The sequence below is a fragment of the Pelophylax lessonae genome (assembly GCF_965119305.1).
Source record: "Pelophylax lessonae genome assembly, chromosome: 1".
In the NCBI taxonomy this organism is placed as follows: Eukaryota; Metazoa; Chordata; class Amphibia; order Anura; family Ranidae; genus Pelophylax; species Pelophylax lessonae.
Window position 1 is genome coordinate 537201811 of NC_138768.1, and position 24121 is coordinate 537225931.

General features: G+C 38.5%; 1 protein-coding gene across 1 annotated transcript in view; it reads right to left on the reverse strand.

The window, feature by feature from the left end:
* Nucleotides 1-24121, reverse strand: part of FGF5 (fibroblast growth factor 5) — a 132766-nt gene that overhangs the window by 104987 nt on the left and 3658 nt on the right. The window lies entirely within an intron of this gene.

A 24121-nucleotide genomic window follows, 5' to 3' on the forward strand; every position in this document is an offset into this window, starting at 1 on the left:
ACAGTTTGTACAACTAAATAACAATAGAGTTACAATACAATTCCATACATAACTCTGGGGGTGAGCTGATGGAGACAATAAAAGTACAGTTATTAGGTGGGGGCAGGATAGGCTTCTCTGAAGAAGGGTATTTAAAGATCGCCTGAAAGTGGACAGAGTAGGAGCTAGTCAGATAGTTTGGGGATGGGTGAGGCTAGGGAGAATTCCTGGAGGCGGCCATGGGAGGAGGTGACAAGCGAGCTAGAGAGCAGGAGGTTTTGGGGAAAACAAAAAGAATGATTTGGTTGGTATTGTAGAGATGAGGCAAGGATGAGGTGTCCTGTAGTCCAAATCAGTAGAGCAGCCTAGGATTACAACTCTGCTTCTCCACAAATAGTGAGTAATCACTAGAATAGAATAGAATAGAATAGAATAGAATAGTGAGAATAGAATAGTGAGAAATCACTGTCACCCTAGGACAGGAAGTGTTTTAATGAAAGGATCACCAGATGAAAATAACGTAAAAAAAATAGCCTGGAAAGAAGAGTACAGTCACAGAGACCAAAGGAGTGGAGTTTTTTGAGCAGGAGGGGGTGGTTCACTGTGTCAAAGGCTGCAGATAGGTCCAGGAGTTGGAGTACACACTGATGTGGTTTTAACTGTTAATAGATTGTTTGTGACTTTTAGGAGAGCAGTTTCTGTAGAGTGGTGGGGGCGAAATCCAGACTAAAGGGGATCAAGAAGGTTACTCTCCGTGAGGCAGTCGCTCAGTCAGTTGTTTACCAGACATTCAAGGAGTTTGCAGGAAAAGGGGAGCAAGAAGATGGGGCATAGGTTGTTATGATTGATAATGCTGCCACTGGTAAGCTCCAATCAACTTTTTTTTTTCTTGTGCTTAGATCAATTTTTAATATTGCCTTCTTTGTCTTTCTAGAGGCCCCAATTTAATTTAAACATCCAAAGGCAGAGTTAGGGTATATATTATTGAAACACTTCAATGTGCATGCAGGACAGCCAGATCACGTGACTTAATTTTGGAAGATGATTTTATATTTTTTTCACAAAGTATCTGTGTTAGTAAAGGTTTTCAGGGCATTTCTACTGGGCTCTATGACTGTATTCTGGTGCATTGCCTTTGATTTTAAGTAAAATCTTTAATATCTGTAAAAAGAATAGCGGTGAGACACAGAAAAATAATTACAGCATCAAAATATACGAGCTTACTCTTTGATCTACAATGGCTATGTAGCACAAGGACACGGATATAATCAGACTGGTTGAACAGAACAAAAACTATTTTAAAGGTACTTCTACGTATCTTAATCTTTCAACATGAATCTCATTTACTCTACAGATCAGCAATATGCTTGTTATGAAAGATGCTGCTGTTTGCAGGGATTACTGAAATAAATCTGTCAAAGAAGGAACAGATTGAGAATGGTGATTGGTAGGGACAGGTGAATGTGACTTCACTAGGTGTGTAAATGGGCATTAAATGATCTTTCACCAAATGTAATAAAATACATTAGATCATTCCCCAAATGCTTATAAAGAACCATATTAATCCAATGGTTTTCCCCTCCCAATTATGTTCAATTTACCTATATCACTTCAACGTTCTGAGTTTGAAAATGTTGGTCCTTTAGAATGTCTTTGTCATGCAAACATTTTTGTTATTTATGCTTGAATCCTTGTTTTTCTGGCTAGCAAATGTCTTGTCTAAGGCCAGCTTAAAATGCGTTTCTGGTAAAGAAAAAAAAATTCAGTACATCTTTTTTACCCCTTGTTTTGTGGCACTCTGCCTGTGCTGCTGCACTGAAATTTCCAGCATTTTCTTTCAGCCCTTCGCAGTTCTCTTTTATTGCTCTACAGAACACCTACTCCCGAGTTAGAGGTGAGCAGAGACGTTCTGCAGCACAGCAGAAGAGAACTGGTCAAGGCTGACAATGCAGACAGAACTGGCCAAGGATGACAACTGCACAGGGAGTTCACTTTATGTCTGGCAGATTAACACGTATTCTGTGCAAGTTTTTAAAGATATAAAACGTATGGACATGTGCTTGCAGGAATGCATCATTTCTATATTTCCCAGATATGCACAGGTTTACGTTTGTAGTAAAAGCTCTCTTTTGGTTCTCTCAACCGTTCTCTGAGGAGGCTCCCCTATGTAACTCTATAGAACTTGTAGTTATAGCAGTACAGGGCCCCTAAAAATGGATGAAATATTGCCAGAGATGTATAGTAACTAAGTAGAACTACTTCACTACTGTACTTAAGTACCGAAAGGCGGTATCTGTACTTTCCTAGAGTAGAATTTTTTTCTCCTACTTCCACTTTTACTTCACTACATTTTTTCGATGATTTCAATACTTCTACTCCGATATTTTTTTTTGTGCTGCATAGTTACTCATTACTATTATAAAAATTACCACTGCCAGAACAGTAGATGGCAGGTTTCATGAAGCTCAAAACATGTGTATTATCAGTGCATACGAAAATAAATGCTACTGTATGTATAAATAAAATCTGCATTTGAAATAATAAAGAACAATATGATGTTCAAACTTTTGACTTCTTTCTTTAATAACTACATAACACAGTACTTGTACTTTTACTTTCAGTACTTGAGTAGCAATTTTTTTTCAAAACTACTTGTACTTTTACTTTCAGTACTTGAGTAGCAAAAATTAAAAAAAAACTACTTGCAATACTTAAGTACAAAAAATGTTGAATACTTTAGTACTTCTAATCAAGTCTATTTTTGATCGAGCACTTCCACTTCTACTTAAGTCACTTTTTGATCGAGCACTTGTACTTTTACTCAAGTATGGGTTTTGAGTACTTTATACAACTCTGAATATTGCCCAGTGGAGTGGAAACTGGGTCTTTAGTGCATCTGAGGACCGTGTAGGCATAGGGGGCATGGAGGGACAAGGGGTTACCACTTACAGAGTTTGTATTAAAATAGTAAACCTGTGAGAAAATAATATTAGTAACCAAGTGTTCAGTGAATGTCCAAAAACATTTGTTATAAGCTGGTGCTCAGTGAAAGTCCAAAAAATTAATCCAAATAAAGTGCTGAAGTGCTTCACAACTTAGAACTCATGCAGTGGAAGGTGCTCATCACCCTCCTGTGCTTGCACTTACCAAAGATTGTGGACCCCTTAGCAATACTGCATGTGGGTCTGTATAGCTCTATAGTAAGTGGGAAGATATCAGCTCACCTATATCTTGTAACTGGCGCTCATGAATGGAGAAGAGAGAATCCCAATAGTGTAATATAGCCTTTTTATTTATGGAAAACATTAAAATTGCACTTACAATGTTGGAGGCATAGACCAGTGATGGCGAACCTTGGCACCCTAGATATTTTGGAACTACATTTCCCATGAGGCTTATGCAATCTGCAGTGTAGTTGAGCATCATGGGAAATGTAGTTCCAAAACATCTGGGGTGCCAGGGTTCACCATCACTGCCATAGACGCTATAAGTTTTGCATAAACCAATCAATATACGTTTATTGGGATTTTTTTAACAAAAATATGTAGCAGAATACATATTGGCCTAAATTTATGAAGAAATTCGATTTTTTTTATTGGATATGTTTTATAGCAAAAGGTAAAAAATTTTGTTTTTTTTTTATTGTCGGTCTTTTTTTGTTTATAGTGCAAACCAAAACTGCAGAGGTGATCAAATACCACCAAAAGAAAGCTCTATTTGTGGGAAAAAAAAGGACATCAATTTTATTTGGATACAGTGTCGCACAACCACGCAATTGTCAGTTAAAGCAACGCAGTGCCGTATCGCAAAAAATGGCCTGGTCAGGAAGGGGGTAAAACCTTCCCGAGCTGAAGTCGTTAAAAGAACAAGACACAACATTCTATATATATTATGTATCTTTCACTTAACAGTATGTTATTCAGTAGCTGTCTAAACATTCGTAGGTCGTATGCAAAAAACTGCATAAACAGATATAGCACAGACCCTGCACTGGTCTGGCTGTTTGGTCCCAGGCTCCATCTCCTGATGGGCACATAGCAGTCAGGCATATGGTAGTTCACGGTCACCGAGTCAAAAAACAGACTGTACTTGTCTTTTTGCAGTTTATTTTTCTGAAAGAACTGGGATATGGTGAGCATGAGTCTTGGGATACTCCAAATACTTCTAACACACTGTAATATAGAACTTTAACTCTGATCTGCTCCTGCAGGGTGAGACTTGTCACCATCCTGAGTGTGAAGGGTATCTAGATTCCAAATGCGAATTCCTCTATAGGAGTATAACCCTGGATGTACTGTTTTAAGCTCTCCCAAATAGGGTAAAGAAAAGTCTCTGGACTCCACATGGCAGGTACTTACTGCACCCTGTATTCAGTGTTGCCACCTGCAGGACCAATCAGTACTTACTGTACTTCTTCTCTGTGTCCTGGATCCTTAGATGAGCTTTCTGCATTATTTCAGGAGGCCAGGCCAGAGGTCCCCGAGCCCAAGCAGGAGCTGGAACACCATTAAGAATTTTTGAAGCTGCAGGTAGTCTCCCAGGGATGCCTTAGTCCTAAGGCTGGGTCTTACTCCCCTTGAAACAATAGACAGCTATTCCAGGTCTCAGACTCTTTAGGCCCCCTCTCAGCCCCCTGCTGGGCACTCACTCTCCTGACCAGAAATTAGCTAAAGAGACATGAATATGCAGGCCAGGGTCAAAGCTCTTTCATTCACTATATCCCAGCGTTCAGTGGGATGCAGGGAAAAATTAGCTGGGCTTGCACCAGCAAAACACAGGGGGGGCCGAAAACAAAATTTACCTAATACTAGTAGCCTACTGAGGGGCGTTACACAGATAGATTATTTTTTGTTCTTTGTTTCTGTGCATTGAATTGCTTAACCAACAAGTTGTGCAGAAAAATGGCAACCACCCCAATTTATAACTAGCCTTTACAGTAGGGTACACATGGAAGGGGCTTAGCACATTACAAACAAAAAGAATCCCAGAAAACTAATCCACTAGCCTGCAAAAAACAAATCAGTCCTGTCTAACAGATCATGTCAAAGACAAAGGGTTTAGTTGCACACACTTACAAATATATGTGAAACCCACAGTGCCTTGTCAAGTCCTCTGTGGTCCTAACTCTATAGTTCTGGGGGTCTCCATGTTGGAGCACATATAGCAGTGGATACATTTAGGGCAGGTTTGCTTTAAGGGACCCCAATTCTCCTTGAAGGTGCAGGGAAACACTGGACGCCCAGCAAAAGAGCACGATGGCAGCTAAAAGCATCCAATGCATTCCCATGCATAACTTGACCGGTAAGTGCAGATAAGTGGCAACTACCCAAATCTACAACTAGCCCTTACAGTAAGGTACGCGTTGAAGGGGCATAGTATATTAGTATATTACAAACAAACAAAAAATTTCCCAGAACGCTTACCAGCTAGACTGATAAGGGAGTGGGCTCCCTCCCGGCAATGTAGATGGTAAATCTCAGAAAATCTGCGCTAGGTCAAAAAAGTTATAAATAAGTAATAAACAAGCAGCCACTTATCCAACTGTGATGCCAGCCCTGAACAATAATTTCAAAAATAAAAAGCAGCACTCAAACATCAAAAGACATATAAAGTGCAATGTGCAAAAAGATCTATAATTATGCAAATTCATATATTGCCACATAAATTTGTATATCCAAAAACAAATTAAGAGTGAATAGAGATTTTTCCAAAATGTATAATACACTTATATAGAAAAGTCCAATAAATATATAAAAGCAACTTGAAATATCCAAGAAGTACAATGGGAGTGAATGTTGAGATCCACCACCGAACACCAACAATCAGCATATGCCTCTTATCAGATGTAGTAGACCAAATATAATGGTCATTAGTGTGAAGAATAACACATGGAGGAAAAGTTCATAAAAATTATTTCTGAAAGTCTCTTTATTCTTCAAGTTAAAGTCAACCATAAGGCAAGTAACATAATGAAAATTTTGAAAATAACCTTCTTTCCAGTTCAGGTTATAGAGAGCCAGTTCCTTGGCCTCTGTGGACTCTGTACGCATTTTGTATGTTCCTGGGGTTAGGGTGAAAAAGTGCTAATTTCTAGGCTGAGAGAAGCAGGAAAGCCAAGCACAAAGACAACCACCACTTCCATTATTATGGAAATCTTATGCAGCAGACATTTTCTAAAAGTCCAACATCCAAACTTACACCATTATTTATCAACCCTTCCTCCTGAACTATTGAAACTTATATGTAATTTTAAATATCTAATCTCTATATCAGGCTATGCCTAAAGGGGAAACTAAAACTTAATTTGACTTCCTATATATCCATTTATTTTCTATAAACTTCTTTTACAATAAGTATAGAACTATTTTACAGACCCCCCAACACACCCTGCGTCATCTTCCTAGAGAACTCTTGCTGAATTTGGCCACTTATGTCCAGAGGTGGACAGTAGATGGAAACAAAATGAGAAACAAAGTCATTGCAATCTGTAAGCTTTTAAGCTTGGCGCCAACCATCCAACCCTACTGCCCTAGGAGCTTGGTTACAAGTGCTTTTATTGTAAATACAGCCCTGTGTGTCATTGAAGAACGCCAAGCCCTGCATTTCTCTTTTCATGTAAGTATACAGGACTGTGACTAAAGACAAAGAAAATTAAAGAAAAAAAAAATAACTGAAATAAAAAGCAATCATCTTGTCATCATAGTAAAATTAATCAACCTACCTATGATATTTATTTAGATTATTATTATACAATAATGCAAACCCAGTACAGTTTTAATTACCTCCTTATGGCTTATGCAACCCACGAGAACTAAGTATCATTACAAAAACATGTCTGTGGATAATTAAATCCATTTTAGAACACACGGATAATGTTTCCTTATTATAAAAGTGCAAATTAAACAATAGCATCATTCATTAATTGAAATGTTACTGCTGCCACAATTCCTATGGGAATTTAGACAATGACCATATAGACTAGCTGTCTGACAGTAAAAACACAGGCTGAGGTTTGTAGTTTGTAGTTTGTTAACATATTTGTGAACTGTAGTGTGTTGCAATACATGTTCAGTGCACCACAATGTACCTGTGTTCAGCACACCAAAATGCAAATATGGTTTACCAAAAAATTCTTTGTTGCATGCATATCTTTGTATATATTATATACTGTATATTACACTATGAGTATATATTATAGATATCATATATACATTTTATTTATAAATAATAAAACTAATTTGAACTTTATGTATACCTAAAGGCAAAACTTTTTTCTAGTTTTGGATAAAGTGGGGAGAAATTAAGAACACTTGTCAGGTTTTCACTCCATTAGCATTAAGAACACTTGTCAGGTTTTTGTAAGCTATTTGTATTGTATTGTTATCACTGAAAGTGAAAGTGAAGGAACATCCAACATTTTGGGTTGACCCCAGAACAGGAATAGGCAGCAGATCTTCCAATGGAGACACTAGTTCTGGTGACACTGGTGACTACCAGGGATTCCCTCAATTTGGATGAATTCCCTCTCACTTCCTGTTATGCAGGGGCTGACTGGCAGATTTTGGCCCAGGGGGCAAGTACAAACCAGAGGCCCATGGTGCAGCGACCCGGCCCTGCTCCCACTCTCCCTCTTCCCGGCCTCCTCCTGACCCCCATTCCAGGCTAAAGCTCCACTCCAGATACTCTCTACTCACCAGCCGAATCCGGGTTCCCTACCTGGCCAGCAGGGGGCAGTTGGGGGAAGCTGGGACAGCTTGGTTGGGGCTGCCTGGTGGGGGAAAGTCTCCAGTGGGGCATAGAACTGGCCTCTGCTTAAACACAGTTTACACCATCCATGCTGGGGGGAGGCATGCGCTCTGTCCTTGCCTTCATCCAGCACTCAGTAGGTCAGCAGTGGGGACTTTTTACTTCTCTTCACCAGGAATCATTTAGGCATGTCTGTGGCAGAATCGGTGCAGCCTCTTTACAGGGCATCAGAGTGGCCTAGGGGGCAATTGCCCCTCTGCCCCCTGGCCCAGTCCTCCCCTGCAGTTATGGCAATGGGATAAGAAGTGAAGAGAAATCTCGCTAATGAAAAACAGATGGCAAGACTAAAACCTAACGAGGTTTATAATTTTCCCTTACTCTATCCAAAATGAAAATGCCTTTAGTTCAACTTTAACTCCTTTCTCTCTTTAAATTGTTCAGAATGCCTGGGGGTTGGGAAAGATCAGCAATCATGTGACCACTCGCGCCGACTACTGATCTTTAGCTATGTTTTTAGCAAGGTCTTGGCTATGGGACAGGAAGTGAAGGTAAATCTCCCCAATGGGACACAGATGGCAAAAAAACAAACAAAAAAAACCCCAAAACTGACAGTTTTTTTACGCAATCTAAAATAAAAAAAAGTTTGTCTACAGTTCTACTTTAAAAGAGTGATTTTTTCCCCCTATGCCCCTATTGAATATTTTCTTCCATTTCCTGTCCTTGTGACAATTAAGCCCTGGAGGCTCCTCCACTGAAGCTATGTGAGCTGCATTGTGAATAGTGTGCCGCTATTTTCAGGTTATCAAAAAAAAAATTCCTAATATTTTGAATCTTTTGGCCAATGTAGCCATAGCAATTTGAAAACCCTGGACCAGAAGTACACAACAAAGTTAGGTAAAAATTGGGAGCATTCCTGCTTTGATGACTTCTTTCCTTAACCCATGCATAATTGGGAGTGTTTTGTACCTTTGTTACCAAAGTGATTGTCAGGTGACTTTCACTTTTTTTACATTTGTCAGCTATTTAAGACAGTTGTAAGCCACTTCTCGCTGCTTCTTTACAATAAGAAGCAAAAGAAGGCAGATCTTTATGACAAAGTAATGCCTGACTTCCTGGTGCATTCCATGACATCCCCGTATGTCATCATTGTGTGTAGGCTCATACTAGGCTCACCATATTGTTCCCATATATTCCCATATATCTGAATGCCCTGGCATATCACAGATAGAATATTCCTATCACACATGTTCCTGAAAATGGCTTGTAGCAAATGGGTGCCACTGCCGGCTGGGAACCAATGTCAGGTAAAATAAAGTCCAAAAATGTTAAAAAAGCAATCACAGCATAGCAGTAAATTGCAAAATTTGGGGCCACGCAGGACCCCTTCATCACATTCCTGCATGGCCAAAAAAATTGTAATCTACTTCTGTAATGTATTAAGGTTAATATGTTTTCGTTTGCATTTTTGAAAATCTATGGTGTGCTGGCTATATATGCTTTGACTAGTGTTTAACAGGGATCACTAGAAATCTGTACACACACATAGCTCCCAACTGTCCTTGATTTCGAGGGACTGTCCTTGATTTGAAACAAAATCCCTCTGTCCCTCTTTCCTCCTCATTTGGCTGTCATTTTGGTCTGATCTATATAGTTGTATAAAAAAATACACTTTTTATTGCAGTGCGAAACCTTTCATCTAATTTCTAAATTGCAGAATTGGTAAATTTCAAAAGCCAGTATAAAGGAATAGTAGTGGTGAAAAAAGTACTTTTGGGTTTAACAAATCTTTTTTTTTTTTTTTTTGAGAATTCTTTTGTAATGGGGCGTGGCAGGGTGGTTCTTTGCCCACTTACTTTTTGCTAATAGGTGTCCCTTGTTCCCATCTCAAAAAGTTGGGAGGTATGCCCATATGGATACGGAGTATGGAGACTCTAGACTTTTTTAGTGGTTCCCAATGGGTTGCAAAGTGGGCCCATCATCCTCAGGCCCAGATGCCACTGCAGCACTTGCAAACTCTGAGGGCATTCTTCCACATTTAGACAAAAACTCAATCTCCTGCATTGTTATTTAAGGCAGTCCGTTTATTGCTGCCATGGCATGGAAAGTGTAGCTTATATCTGAGTAAAAACATTTGTGTTGGCTTTTAAAGTGTTATTCCTAATATATATATATATATATCACATATTCCTAATATGTAGCTTCTGTACCATCTACTTATTTGAGAAAGTATCCTGTTCTCTTTGTATTGCTTGCTTTGTTTGAAATCCCTTATGTTCCTGCCAGTCAGGGCCGGCCCTACCATGGGCCTCACTGGGTCCATTTGACCCAGGCAGCACTTGGTGAAGGGGCAGAAAATTGACTCCCAAGATTTTTTTTCCCCAGAAGTTTTGTGTATCATCTCATACTGCATCTACTCTACATCTACTCCTGTAGTGCAAACTGATGAGTATGAGGAGGTGGAGCGTCTCCTCCGGGGCACATCCCTCACGTAATCGTGGTGTGTGCAATGACTTTAGACATCAGCGCACTCCATCTTACGCAGGACAGGCTGGATCTTCTAGGGTGGTGACAGCGGCAAACACAGGAGTGACAGGCGGACTGAGGACAGACAGTGGGTGTTTGGTGAACTGGTCCGGTGGTGAGTTATGGAAGAAGATAACAGTATATATAATATTTTCTAAATTTTATATTTATATAATATAATGGATGTGGGGGCCTTTTGGTGGGCATTGCTTTTTTTTTGCTTTCCTTTAAAAAACTGACCATACTAAGCAAGAGAACACATTGTGGTCAGTTCACTAGCTATGCTGGGAACTCAGTGTACTCTCCTCCAATGATCAGACTTGTTGTGGCATGCCCCCGCTGCATAGCTCGGTGTGCTGCTGCTTCTCCTCCCCCAGCTCTTATGCAGCTGACAACAGAGGGAATGTGAGCACTTATAAAAAAGGGAAAAAAGGTATTTAAATGGGTTTCTTTTTACATTTATATACAAATGTTTTGCCTTTCATTTCTATTTTAAACTGAATAGGATGTTTTACAAGTTTAAAGTGTTACTAAACCCAGAACCTGCATTCACTATATCTGGTCTCCCACAGTACACAGAACATGGAAATGCCAATTATTTTACTAAATATAAACTGCTAAATACCTTTTCTCATTAGCAGTATAAAGCAGCCTTGTGACTTGCATCAGTTCCTAGTAAAGCTTGTAGGTGGAGATTTCATTATTCCCTGATCCTCTCTCAGTGCTGATTGGCCCTGTGCTGATCACATGCACTGCCTCAAGAAATTAAAAAAAGTATTGCTCAAAAACATATGTAGTGGTTTTCAAATTGTCTCATTTTCTTAGATGCATGTGGTATCTAAACTACAACTGAAGTGACAGTTCAGTGCCTAGAACACATACATAATACAAAGCCCAGATTTTAATCTTAATGCAAATGTAATTATTTTAGTAAATATAAATGGCTAAATACCTTTTCTCATTAGCAATAGCAGTATATAGCAGTCTTGTGACTTGCATCAGTTCCTAGTAAAGCCTGTAGGTGGAGTTTTCATTCTCCCCTGATCCTCTGTCAATGCTGATTGGCCCTGTGCTGATCACATGCACTCTCCAAAGAAAAAAGAAAAACTATCCAGCAATACACACCAAACTGAGCATGTGCAGCCTGACTCCTAATGCTCTGTTTTATCACGAGATGGATTGGAGTCAGTTAACCACTTCCCGACCACCCGCCGCCTTTTTACTGCAGCAGGGTGGCTCTCCTGCGCAAACCGATGTAGACCTACGTCGGTTGCGCACAGGAAGCTAGGGGGCGAGCGCGCCCGCCGGCGGCGCGCTCCCGCCCCCACTCTACAGCGGGGAAGCCGCTGCGCGGGTCAGGCTGCTCTGATTGCTGCCTGACACCCGCAAAGCTCCCCACTGAGAGAGAAGAATGGTCAGCTGTTGTAAACACAGCCGACCGTTCTTCTCCCTGAAATGATCATAGAGCCCCTGTGATCCTTCTATATAGGATCACATGTCTCCATGCTCATTTCATAAGCCACACCCCCCAAAGTTGGAATCACTCCCCTAGGCTCACATTTAACCCCTTGATCACCCACAGGGTTAACCCCTTCCCTGCCAATGGCATTATTACAGTAACAGTGCATATTTTTAGCACTGATTACTTTAGTAATGTCACTGGTACCCCTGTCAAAAGTGTCAGTTAGGGGTCCTATCTGTCCACCACAATGTCGCTGTCCTGCAAACAATCACAGATCACCTGCTATTACTAGTAAAAAAAAAAAACAATAAAAATGACATAAATCTTTCCCGTAGTTAGTAGACACAATAACTTTTTTGCAAACCAATCAAAATACGCTTATTGCGATTTTTTTTTACCAAAAACATGTAGCATAAAACAAATTGGCCTAAAATGTTAAAAATTTGATTTTTAATTTTTTTTTTTTTTGAGAATGTCATATAGCAGTATGTGAAAAATATTGTTTTTTTTTTTTTTTTCAAAATTGTCACTCTTTTTTTTGTTTATTACGCAAAAAATAAAAATCGCACAGGTGATCAAATACCACCAAAAGAAAGCTCGATTTGTGGGAAAAAAAAGACATACATATTATTTGGGTACAGCATTGCACGATCCACAATTGTCCGTTAAAGTAATGCAGTGCCGAATCGCAAAATAGGGCCTGGTCAGGAAGGAGGCAAATCCTTCCGGTCTTAAAGTGGTTAAAGAAGAAGAGGTTAATGAGAGACAGTATCATACAACCTTTATACACAATGCAGAAGGTTACCCCAGGGCTTCCACAGTGAGTATACCAAGCATGCTTTACTGCACATATAGACTGATTTTACTGTTGTGGGTTTAGTAACACTTTAACTGATTTATTCTTTTTTGTTAATCTTGTAATTGCAAATTATGTTATAATCTTACTAAAATAACAGTGACTCTTTCTTTGACTTCCAGGTACTAATTTTTGGCAAACTTTTTCACTGAGTGCCTTAAAGACTATGCTAATCCACTTCTTTTTTTTTTTTTTTTTGAGCAGTAACTTTTGAATACAGTCTTCTTTCTCAAGACAATGCTTGATGTGTGGCCAAGCAATAAAAGTACGTTTTGTGAAATGCACCTGTTAAGTTCACAATCGGCATTCTCCAGATTTTTTTCTTTGCTGCGACCCCCCACAAGAAGCGGCTTGGTTTTTATCACACGCGACCAAACTGCATGCAGCAAGAGGTACCTCTCTGTGTAGCTAATTATACTACTGTGTCAAAGGTATAATACTACTGAAAAACAGGTAACTTTTTTTCTTAAAATAAAACTATCATTTTAAAAATGTTGCTCAAAGACTTATGTAGTGGTTTGCAAATTGTCTCCTTTTCTTAGATGCATGTGGTATCTAAACTACAGCTGAAGTGACAGTTCAGTGCCTAGAACACATACATAATACAAAGCCCAGATCTTAATAACTACTTACTTTTCCATGATAAGTGATTGTTTTTTTTTTATCTGTGTAAAGTTTCATTTGTTTTTTTTCATAACATGTAAGTTGTGTAGGCAGATGGGCATGACCATATGACTTCTGCTTGCTCATGGAGGCTTATAATTAGTTTGCAGTGCAATCTATGCAGAAATTTAACTGCTTAGCAGCTGTGCCTACTTTTCCCTCTACAGTTCTGTCGGAAATGCATTCTGTGTCCCTCAAATGAATGCCTGAATTGTTTTCTTTAAAAAAAATATCAATGCTTTAAGACAAATGCATATACACATTACAATATTCACTCTTAGTAGTTAGTTGCAGTGCTCAGATCTTTGATAATAGGGCAATTTCTAAGTGGCTTTCAGCAAAAAAAAAAAAAAATTGAGATTTTAAAAAAAAGGGCCAAGATGGATGACTTTTTTTTTTAATGGATGTTTTTTTTTTTTTTTTTTTTTAATTAACCACTTTAGGACCGGAGGATTTTCCTGCTTTAAGTCCAGGCCACTTTTTGCGATTCGGCACTGTGCGACTTTAACCAACAATTGCGCGGTCATGCAACGCCGTACCCAAACGAAATTTAGGTCCTTTTTTCCCCACAAACAGAGCTTTCTTTTGGTGGTATTTGATTACCTCTGCGCTTTTCTTTTTTTGCGATAAAAATAAAAAAAAGCGACAATTTTGAAAAAATAACAATATTTTTCTACTTTGACAGTTAAAAAATATCCAATATATTCAATTTTTGTCATATATTTAGGCCAACATGTATTTAGCTACATGTCTTTGACAAAAAAATTCTCAATGACCGCATTTTTAACCGCTTTAAGACCCCATTCCTGACCAGGCCATATTTTGCGATTCTGCACTGTGTAACTTTAACGGACAATTGCGCGGTCGTACGATATGTACCCAAATTAAATTTATGTCCTTTTTTTCCCCACAAATAGAGATTTCTTTTGGTGGTATTCGATCACCTGTGCGATTTTTACTTTTTGCGCTATAAACAAAAAAAGAGCGACAATTTTGAAAAAATAACAATATTTTTCAAATTTTTTTATATGAAATTCCCCCAAAATAATGTAAAAAAACTCATTTTGTTAACATTTTAGGCCAATTTGTTTTCTGCTACATATTTTTTGTAAAAAAAATCACAATAAGCGTATTTTGATTGGTTTGCGCAAAAGTTATCACAGCTACTAACTACGGAAAATTTATGTAATTTTTATTTTTTATTTTTTTAAACTAGTAATGGCGGCGATCTGCAATTTTATTTGCGGGACTGCGACCTTGTGGCGGACAGATCGGACCCTTGATTGACATTTTTGACACTTTTGGGGATACCAGTGACATTACTACAGTAATCAGTGCTATAAATATGCACTGTTGCTGTAAAAATGACACTGGCAGGGAAGGGGTTAACTTTTATTTGTGATCAAGGGGTTAATGTATGCCTGGTGCTTACTGACGTGTGTGGGGGGAGGGAACTGTGTGACACAGGCACAGATCGCAGGTTCAGCTATGCTGAATCATGCTATCTGACCCTGCCTGTCACTTAGGAGATCCGCCCACTTTGTTTATCTCCTCACTCGATCCCCGATGATCGGGAAGAGCGGCGGTGATCACTGCCGCTCTTCCCCTGGCCCGACTCCCGCTGTGACTGAATACAGCGGGAGCAAGCCTCCGGCGGCGTGCGCGCGCCGCCCACAAGGGGAGGAGTCCAGCGACGTAGACCTACGTCGGTGGACGATAACGAACCACTTTGCCGCAGTACGCTCAATGTGAGCGGTCGGCAAGTGGTAAATGGATGATTTTTTTTTTTTTTTTTTAATGGATGATTTTTTTTCTACTGCTGATCGCTCAGCAATACATGTGTAAAAAAAAAAAAAAAAAAGAGAAAGAAAGCAAAATATATTTCTACTATTTACATGTTGGTTATTTTTTAGGTTAAGGTTAATACTGTTTTGTACAGTATATTTCTATGCAGCCCAATGCCGCATCAGTATCCCAGCTGTCTTGGTACAACGTCACGTCAGTGATACAACTCCTCACCGTTTTTTTTTTGTGGCATGTTGGAGTGTCTTTTTAAAAAAAAAATAATAAAAAGCATGCTCATTTTGCAAAGGAAATGTTCCCCTAAAATAGTTTTCAACCTCAGGCATAAAATATGAACAAAGCATATCCTTCTATAGTGTGTACATGTCTCAATTATAAGCACTAAGTGTCATTTCTCTCTGCTGCTCCATTCCTCTGTTATCACCGTGAATCTCTTCTGACAAGTTTTCCTGACACCAAGAGAAAAACGCTGACAGGGGAGGGATCTCCAGCTGATCGGTCATTAACTGCATTGATGTGGAATGACACACATTTGTGATTTCCGATACATTTTCGCAAAATTTATCTCAAGCCTTAACTTGAAGAGCTCCCTTTTCCCTCTGCTGACCATTACTTTTACTCCTCATCCCAGGAGTTTTAAAGGAGCAGCTGTTGGTTTATACAGGCTTCAAATTCATATCCATTTTATCCTTACCATGCGCCTGTGTTCCTTTTCTGTGGATTTTACTATCTCCAGCTGATTGACAGCCTCAGCTCTGTTCTTGTGTGCTGTGTGAAGGAGGGGGTTTCCCTTTCCAATCAGTTCCCAGAGCTCTCTCCCTGAGATCTGCAGAGTGTAATTTCAGCTCTCCTTGCCCTTTTTTCTGAACGCTCAGACAAGCTTTATAATTCGGGGCTTTGAATGAATGTAGAGTAGAGAAGACTGCACATAAATAGGTACAACTTACGTAGGAGGATTTGTTTGATCTCTGCATATCACATGAGACCAGTCACGTCACTGGGTATATATAAGGGTTTACAACCACTTTATCTTAGTGAATAAGGTAAAGCTGTGTCCACTTTAATCGCCCAATCATGTACAAGCAAAGATCCTGTTTTTTTTTTTGTTTTTTATTACCTGTGCACCTGATTGAGCATTTAAAGTAAAAACATATTCACTTTATGCCTAAATATACTTCCACCTGGAGCTGCTGTGCTCCCCCCCCCCCTTTTCTGGCTTTCCTTTCCCTCTCTCACTACGCTTCAACCCTTTGGGTTTTTCCACTTTTTGGGGGTTTTTGTTTTTCTATCTGACGTTACAACAGTTGGAAAATCACTCAGGTGAATGTCTATGCCAGGTATTGGTCTACAGAAACTCTGTTAGCACGTCCCCTAAGAACTGATAGTTACCTGGTGTCTACTGGCAACCCCCGTAGACCTTCCATTTCACTATCCACTGCTAGTTTCCTTGTATCCTAATACGATCGTTACATAGCTACTGTTTTGTTATCTGTGTTTATGTTTTGTTCCGCCGTGGGGCGGTTTTACTTGTAATCTCTATTATGTTGCGATAACTCTCTGTTACCTTACTTTATTCTCAATAAAAATAGTTTAAGGGAAAAAAAAACAAAAAACATATTCACTTTATTTAACCTCCTTAGCGGTATTCCCGAGTGTGGCCCCGGGTGAAATTTCAGAGCCATTAGCGGTAAGCCCGAGCCACACTCGGGGTACTGCTAGGGAGATCGCTGGATTCTGGAAGAGAGGGTATTCACCTTGTCCCTGGAATCCAGCGATGTATCCCGGCAGTGACGGGCGGCCGGATCTTCCGCCCGATGCTCTGAGCCCCGGCTTCCGTCTCCTGCGACATGACGCTCGCAAGGGGGTGGAACCGGCGACAAATTCAAATAGTAAAATACACAAACACACTGATATATTACAAAATAAAATAAATTCACATTAGTTTGCCCCCAGTGCCCTTTCCTGCAGTTTTACTGTACTTTTTATGTGTATATATATATATATATATATATATATATATATATATATATATATATATATATACACACGCACACATATATATATATATATATAATATAATATATATAATATATATATATATATTATATATATATATATATATATATATATATATATATATATATATATATATATATATATATATATATATATATACACATACATACTTTAACTTATTTATAGTTATTTATTATATTATAATTTATGATTTTGTGTTTCAAAATTTATCATACCCGAGATGTTATAAAGAAGAACACACAATAAAAAAATAAATCATATGTAAATAGTTGGTTTGGGCTGCTTATTCTTAAGAATTACATGCAAAATAGTAGTACCGCTTTCAGCACCTAAAATCCGAAACAATCATACCACCAGGGAGGTTATTAAACTAATTTTACCCACTTCTGGACCGGAAGATTTTCCCCCTTAATGATCAGGCCATTTTTTGTGATTTGGTACTGCGTTATTTTAACTGAAAATTGCGCGGTCGTGCGATGCTGTACCCTAATAAAATTGATGTCCTTTTTTTCTCACAAATAGAGCTTTCTTTTGGTGGCACAATTTTTTTGCGCTATAAACAAAAAAAAGAGCGACAATTCTGAAAACAAAGCAATATTTTTCACTTTCTGCTATATAACATTCCCAAAAAATCTGCTATATAACATTTAAAAAAAAGAAAAATTAAAAATCAAATGTTTTCATCATTTTAGACCAATTGGTATTCTGCTACATATTTTTGGTAAAAAAAAAAAAAAATCCCAATAAGCGTATTTTGGTTGGTTTGCGCAAAAGTTATCACGTCTACAAACTAGTGGAAAGACTTGTGTCATTTTTATTTATTTATTTATTTTTTTACTAGTAATGGCAGCGATCAGCGATTTCTAGTGGGACTGCAACATTAGGGTGGACAGATTGGACCCCTAACTGACACTTTTGGGGTGACCAGTGACATTACTACAGTAATCAGTGCTATAAATATGCACTGTTACTGTAATAATGACACTGGCAGGGAAGGGGTTAACCCAGGGGTGATCAAAGGGTTAAATGTGAACCTAGAGGGAGTGTTTTCTAACTGTGATGGGCTTGTAATATCAACACAGAGACCTGTGCTCCTAAATAGCAGGAACACAGGAGCTCTGTGTTGATACCAGAGAGAACAACAGTTCTCTCTTCGCAGTGAGTGTGGATCAGCTTCCCTGCTGGCGAGTGAGCAAGTATGGCGATTTCACGAGAACCTGCCAACCTGCCGCTGTATAGCTGCGGCGGCTGGTTGGCAAGTGGTAAAGATTGTTTATTTTACTCAGTGTACAGCTTATACTCATTTAATAGTATTAGTAGTAGCAGTAGTGGTATAAGTACTAGTAGTAATAGTAGTGGGTAGTAGTAGTAATAGTAGTAGTAGAAGTAATAGTAGTAGTAGTGGGTAGTAGTAGTAGTAGTAGTAATAGTAGTAGTAGTAGTATTAGTAGTGGTAGTAGTAATAGCAGCAGTAGTATAAGTAGTAGTATTAGTAGTAGTAGCAATAGTAGTAGTAGTAGTAGTAGTATTAGTAGTAGTAGCAGTAGTAGTAATAGTAGTAGTGTAGTAGTAGTATTAGTATTAGTAATAGTAATAGTGGTAGTTGTAGTAGTAGTATTAGTAGTAGTAGCAGCAGTAGTAGTAATAGTAGTAGTAGTAGTAGTAGTAGTAGTAGTAGTAGTAGTAGTAGTAGTAGTAATAGTATTAGTAATAGTAGTTGTAGTAATAGTAGTAGTAGTAGTAGTAGTAGTAGTAGTAATAGTAGTTGTAGTAGTAGTAATAGTAGTAGTAGTGTAATAGTAGTAGTAGCAGTAGTATTAGTAGTAGTAGTAATAGTAGTAGTAGTAGTAGAAGTAGCAGTAGTAGTATAAGTAGTAGTAATAGTAGTAGTAGTAGTAGTAGCAGTAGTAGTAGAAGTAGTAATAATAGTATTAGTAGTAGTAATAGCAGTAGTAGTATTAGTATAAGTAGTAGTAGTAGTAGTAATAGTATTAGTAATAGTAGTAGTAATAGTATTAGTAATAGTAGTAGTAGTTGTAGTAGTAGTAATAGTAGTAGATTTTTGAATCTACTTATTAGGTAAACTTGAACATTAAAAAACGATTGGTAAAAAAGTGAAATCCACTATACAACATTGGGATCTTGCTCCACCAATGAAAAGTTTCCTTACATGAAAAGTCTACATCTACCTATAAAGAACCACTACAGCAATAAATTAAAAGCCAGAGTAAAATATAAAGTAACACACAAAGCAGCAGCCTAACTTCCTTAAATGCATTACTAGAGGGATAAGGAGAAATATAATATAGTTGATATAGGTATTTGACACACTTTAGTCACTCAAGGTTGGATTGAAATTCTTACTACAGACAGTGCCAATACAATATAAAATCCTAACCATCTGAGAAGTGTTATAAATGTAAAGGCCAATTTTCCAAAAGCAGTGTGATGAAAAATTATAATAAAGTAGATAAAACTGAACAGCAATGGCAATCAGGGTGAGTTTAACACCCATTGGATATTGTTATGTACTATAAAAACCCAATAACAATGCATTTTATATAGATTAAATTGTTGCGGAAAATGGTAAGGTACTGTAGATCTCACTTCTAGAATTTGAAATTCATGTTGCCATTGCTGAGTGATTAGCAGTGAAAATGCAATGGTTTCCGTAGCACTGAGCTAAATCTTGTACATTTACAGAGGGCTATAGAGACAGTTGAAGTTCTGGATCCTGGACACTGCAGATAAGCATTGCACATGGCTACACTTTGTAATGTGAAATGGTAACATTACATTTATTTATTAAACAACTCAATAATAAAGCCCATTGACTTCAAATGAAAGGCCAGGAGCAGGTAGGTTACCTAACTATTTTTAATTACCTGACTGTGAGTTTAACCACTTCTGGATCGGAAGGATTTGCCCCCTTAATGACCAGGCCATTTTTTGAGATTCGGCACTGCGTTACTTAAACAGACATTTGCGCGTTCGTGTGACGCTGTACCTAAATATAGTTGATGTCCTTTACTCCCCACAAATAGAGCTTTCTTTGGTGGTATTTTTTCATCCTTTTAGGCCAATTTGTTTTCTGCTACATATTTTTGGTAAAAATCGCAATAAGTGTATTTTGATTGGTTTGCGCAAAAGTTATCGTGTCTACAAACTAGGGGAAAGATTTATGTAATTTTCATTTTATTTTTTACTAGTAATGGTGGCGATCTGCGATTTTTAGTGGGGCTGCGACAGTGCGGTGGACTTATCGGACCCCTAGCTGACATTTTTTACACTTTTGGGGGGACCAGAGACATTACTACAGTAATCAGTGCTAAACTATACACTATTACTGTAATAATGACACTGGCAGGGAAGGGGTTAACCCAGGGGTGATCAAAGGGTTAAATGTGAGCCTAGGGGAGTGTTTCCTAACTGTATGGGGGAGGTACTTGCGGTCTGTGATCATTTCGTAGACAACAACAGTCTGCTGTGTTTACAACAGTAGACCGTCGTTCTCTCTTAGTGGGGAGCAATAATCGCGGGTGCCCGGCGGCAATCGGTGAAGCCGGTCCCGTGGACTGATGTACCCATAAGTTGGTTTGCGCAGCATAGCCAGCATGCTGCAGTATATCTGCAGCGGGCGGTCGGCAAGCGGTTAAACTAGATCAGACAGTAAATAGTGTAATAAATTAGTCCCATTACATAGTGTACTTACTTTTTATGTAGGGCCAAGAACATATAAGTGTGTAAATTTAACCAAGGCTTTTATATATACAATAATGCAATTTAACCACTTATGGACTGCCACACGCAGATATACTGCAGCAGGGCGGCCCTCCTGTGGGAAATCACATACCTGTATGGGATTTCATGCACAAGGTCAGGAGCATGCGTCTGTGCCGCCAGCGACCCGCTCCCGCTGTGTTTGGACACAGCGGGAGCCAATGAGCGTGATGTCTGCCGGGACCCACCGATTGTTCACAGGAGAGGCAGAACGGCGGTCTGCCTATGTTAACAAGGCAGACCGCCGTTCTGTCAGAAAGGAAAATGGAGATCTTGTGTTTCTGCTAAACAGAAACACGGATCACTGTCTTCCTCCAGTTAAGCCACCACACAGTTAAAAAGCACTTCCTAGGAGCAAACTTAACCCTTTGATCGCCCCTGATGTTAACCTCTTCCCTGCCAGTGTCATTAATACAGTGAGAGTGCATATTTTTAGCCATGATCACTGTATTAGTATTACTGGTCCCCAAAAAAGTGTCAAGTGTCAGTTAGGTGTCCAATTTGTCCCCCACAACGTTGCAGTTCTGCTAAAATTCACTGATCGCCGCCATTACTAGTGAAATACGTAAATAAATAAATAAAAATTCCATAAAAATATCCCATAGTTTGTAGACGATATAACTTTTGCGCAAACCAATCAATACACACCAATTGGGATTTGTTTTACCAAAAACGTGTAGCAGAATACATATTGGACTAAATTGATGAATAAATTAGATTTTTTACATTTTTTTTATTGGGTATGTTTTATAGCATAAAGTAAAAAAATATTGTTTTTTTTTTTTCTTTCAAAATTTGTCGGCCTTTTTTTTTTTTTACAGCGCAAAAAATAAAAACCGCAGAGGTGATCAAATACCACCAAAAGAAAGCTCTATTTGTGGAGAAAAAAGGACATACATTTTATTTGGATACAGTGTCGCACACCCACGCAATTGTCAGTTCCAAATAATGCAGTGCCGTATCGCAAAAAGTCACCTGGTCATGAGGGGGGGGGGGGTAAAACTTCTGGGGCTTCAATGGCTAAACACTACATGCACCAATTAACTATACTAACTATAAGCACAATTACATAGATAAGCCCTGAGAATATGAATATATATATCTATATCTATATATTTATATATATATATATAGTTATATATAGATATATAACTATATATATATATATATATATACATATATACACATTGATTGGCCACCACAGAGTCCAGAACTTAACCCCATTGAGAATCTTTGGGATGTGCTGGGTAAGGCTTTGTGCAGTGGTCAGACTTTCCCATCATCAGTACAAGATCTTGGTGAAAATGGAATGCAACACTGGACGGAAATAAACCTTGTGACATTACAAAAGCTTATCGAAAAAATGCCACAGCGAATGCGTGCCATAATCAAAGCCAACTAAATATTAGAGTGTGTGACCTTTTTTTTTTTTTTTTTTGGTGGCGACTTTTTATTTGGCCTGGCTCAGCTTTCAAGTAGCAGGGCAGCTCGGGTGCATATAATCATGTAGATCTATGTGATTATGTGCATGCGGCTTTGGTGGTGCGCACAGCGGGAGGCAGACCCCGGGAGGAGCAGGCTCGATGGTCGCCGGCCTCCAGCGATCTTCGGCAAAACTGACAGGAGAGCCGCCTGGAATGTAAACAATGCAAGATGGCTCTCCTGTCAGAGATGCAGGGAAAGATCATGTGATTCAGCTAAGCTGAATCACAGATCTCTCTCTGCCTCTGTTCAATCCACCCCCCACAGTTAGTAAGCACATCTAGGGAACACCTTTAACCCTTTGATTGCCCCTAGTGATAACCCTTTTCCTGTGTCATTTATACAGTAACAGTGCATATTACTTAGCACTGATCACTGTATTGGTGCCACTGGTCCCCAAAAAGTGTCACTTAGTGTCAGATTTGTCCGCCACAATGTCGTAGTCCTGATAAAAATCGCTGATCGCCGCCATTGCTAATAATAATAAAAAAAAATTAATAAAAAGTCTATAAATCTATCCTGTAGTTTGTAAATGCTATAACTTTTGCTCAAACCAATTATTATATGCTTTTTGGGATTTTATTTTTTTACCAAAAATATGTATCAGAATACAAATTGGCCTAAACTGATAAAAAAAAAAAACATTTTTTTTTTATTGGAAATGTTTTATAGCAGAAAGTAAAACAATATTGTCTTGTTTTCAAAATTGTCGCTCTTTTTTTGTTTATAGCGCAAAATCTAAAAACCGCAGAGGTGATCAAATGCCACCAAAATAAAGCTCCATTTGTGGGGGGGAAAAAAAGGACATCAATTGTATTTGGGTACGTACGGCGTCCCACGACTATGCAATTGTCAGTTAAAGCAACGCAGTGTCGAATTGCAAAAAATGGCCTGGTCATTAGGGGGTAATCGTTCAGGGACTGTTAAGTGGTTAAAGGCAGTCCTATAGTCCTATTTCTGTTTACACCTCTGATTTTTAATTACTTATATTTTCATTAAACTTATTTGAAGTCTGGAGAGAATTAAACTAGTGACAAGGGTGATTTAATAAGATACTTTATAGAATTAAATACAATAAAGCAATTTTATTTTATTGATAACATGCATTTTTAGAACACTCAGGTTTATTCCTAATGGTACTTCCCAATTTATGGGTAGGCTATAGGCTTTATTTCATCTTTATGTCTAGGCAATCGTGTTTGCTGTAACATATTGACTGATGAGTGTTTTCCTTTGGAGAAGGTTAATAATTACATTGGAGAGCTGCAGTTACTCTGTCTAATCTGCCCTATCTGTCTCCTTATCGAGAATCAAGCAGCAATAATAAATTCAGACACATCGCCTACAAGTGACTATGGCAAGTCGTTTGACATTTTTATGACTTTCTTAGGAAGCCTTGAAATAAACTTATAAAGGAGAGCTTGCCCTTTCTAGCGTGCACTTAATCCTCAGCTCTGTAGCAAAACTCATTTCAGATCGTGCTGACAACCAGAGAATCCTTACATATCTTAACTGACTAAAACAGCATTTTCAAAGGCAGCTAGTCCATTCTCAAACATTGCATTTCACAGCCTGATTCCTAATATTATGCAGAATCCATCACATAGGAATAACTTAGATTGAAGTGCAGAGAAATCTTGTTACAAGGTTACAGTGGCTTAAAAGGATACAGTGCAATCATTTACTGCTAAAGCCTGTAAGTAGTACAGACACCCAGCTGTACAGCACAACTACTACCTGTACCCCAGGGGTACCTATGTTTAATGAAATGAAGGAATCTACACTTTTAT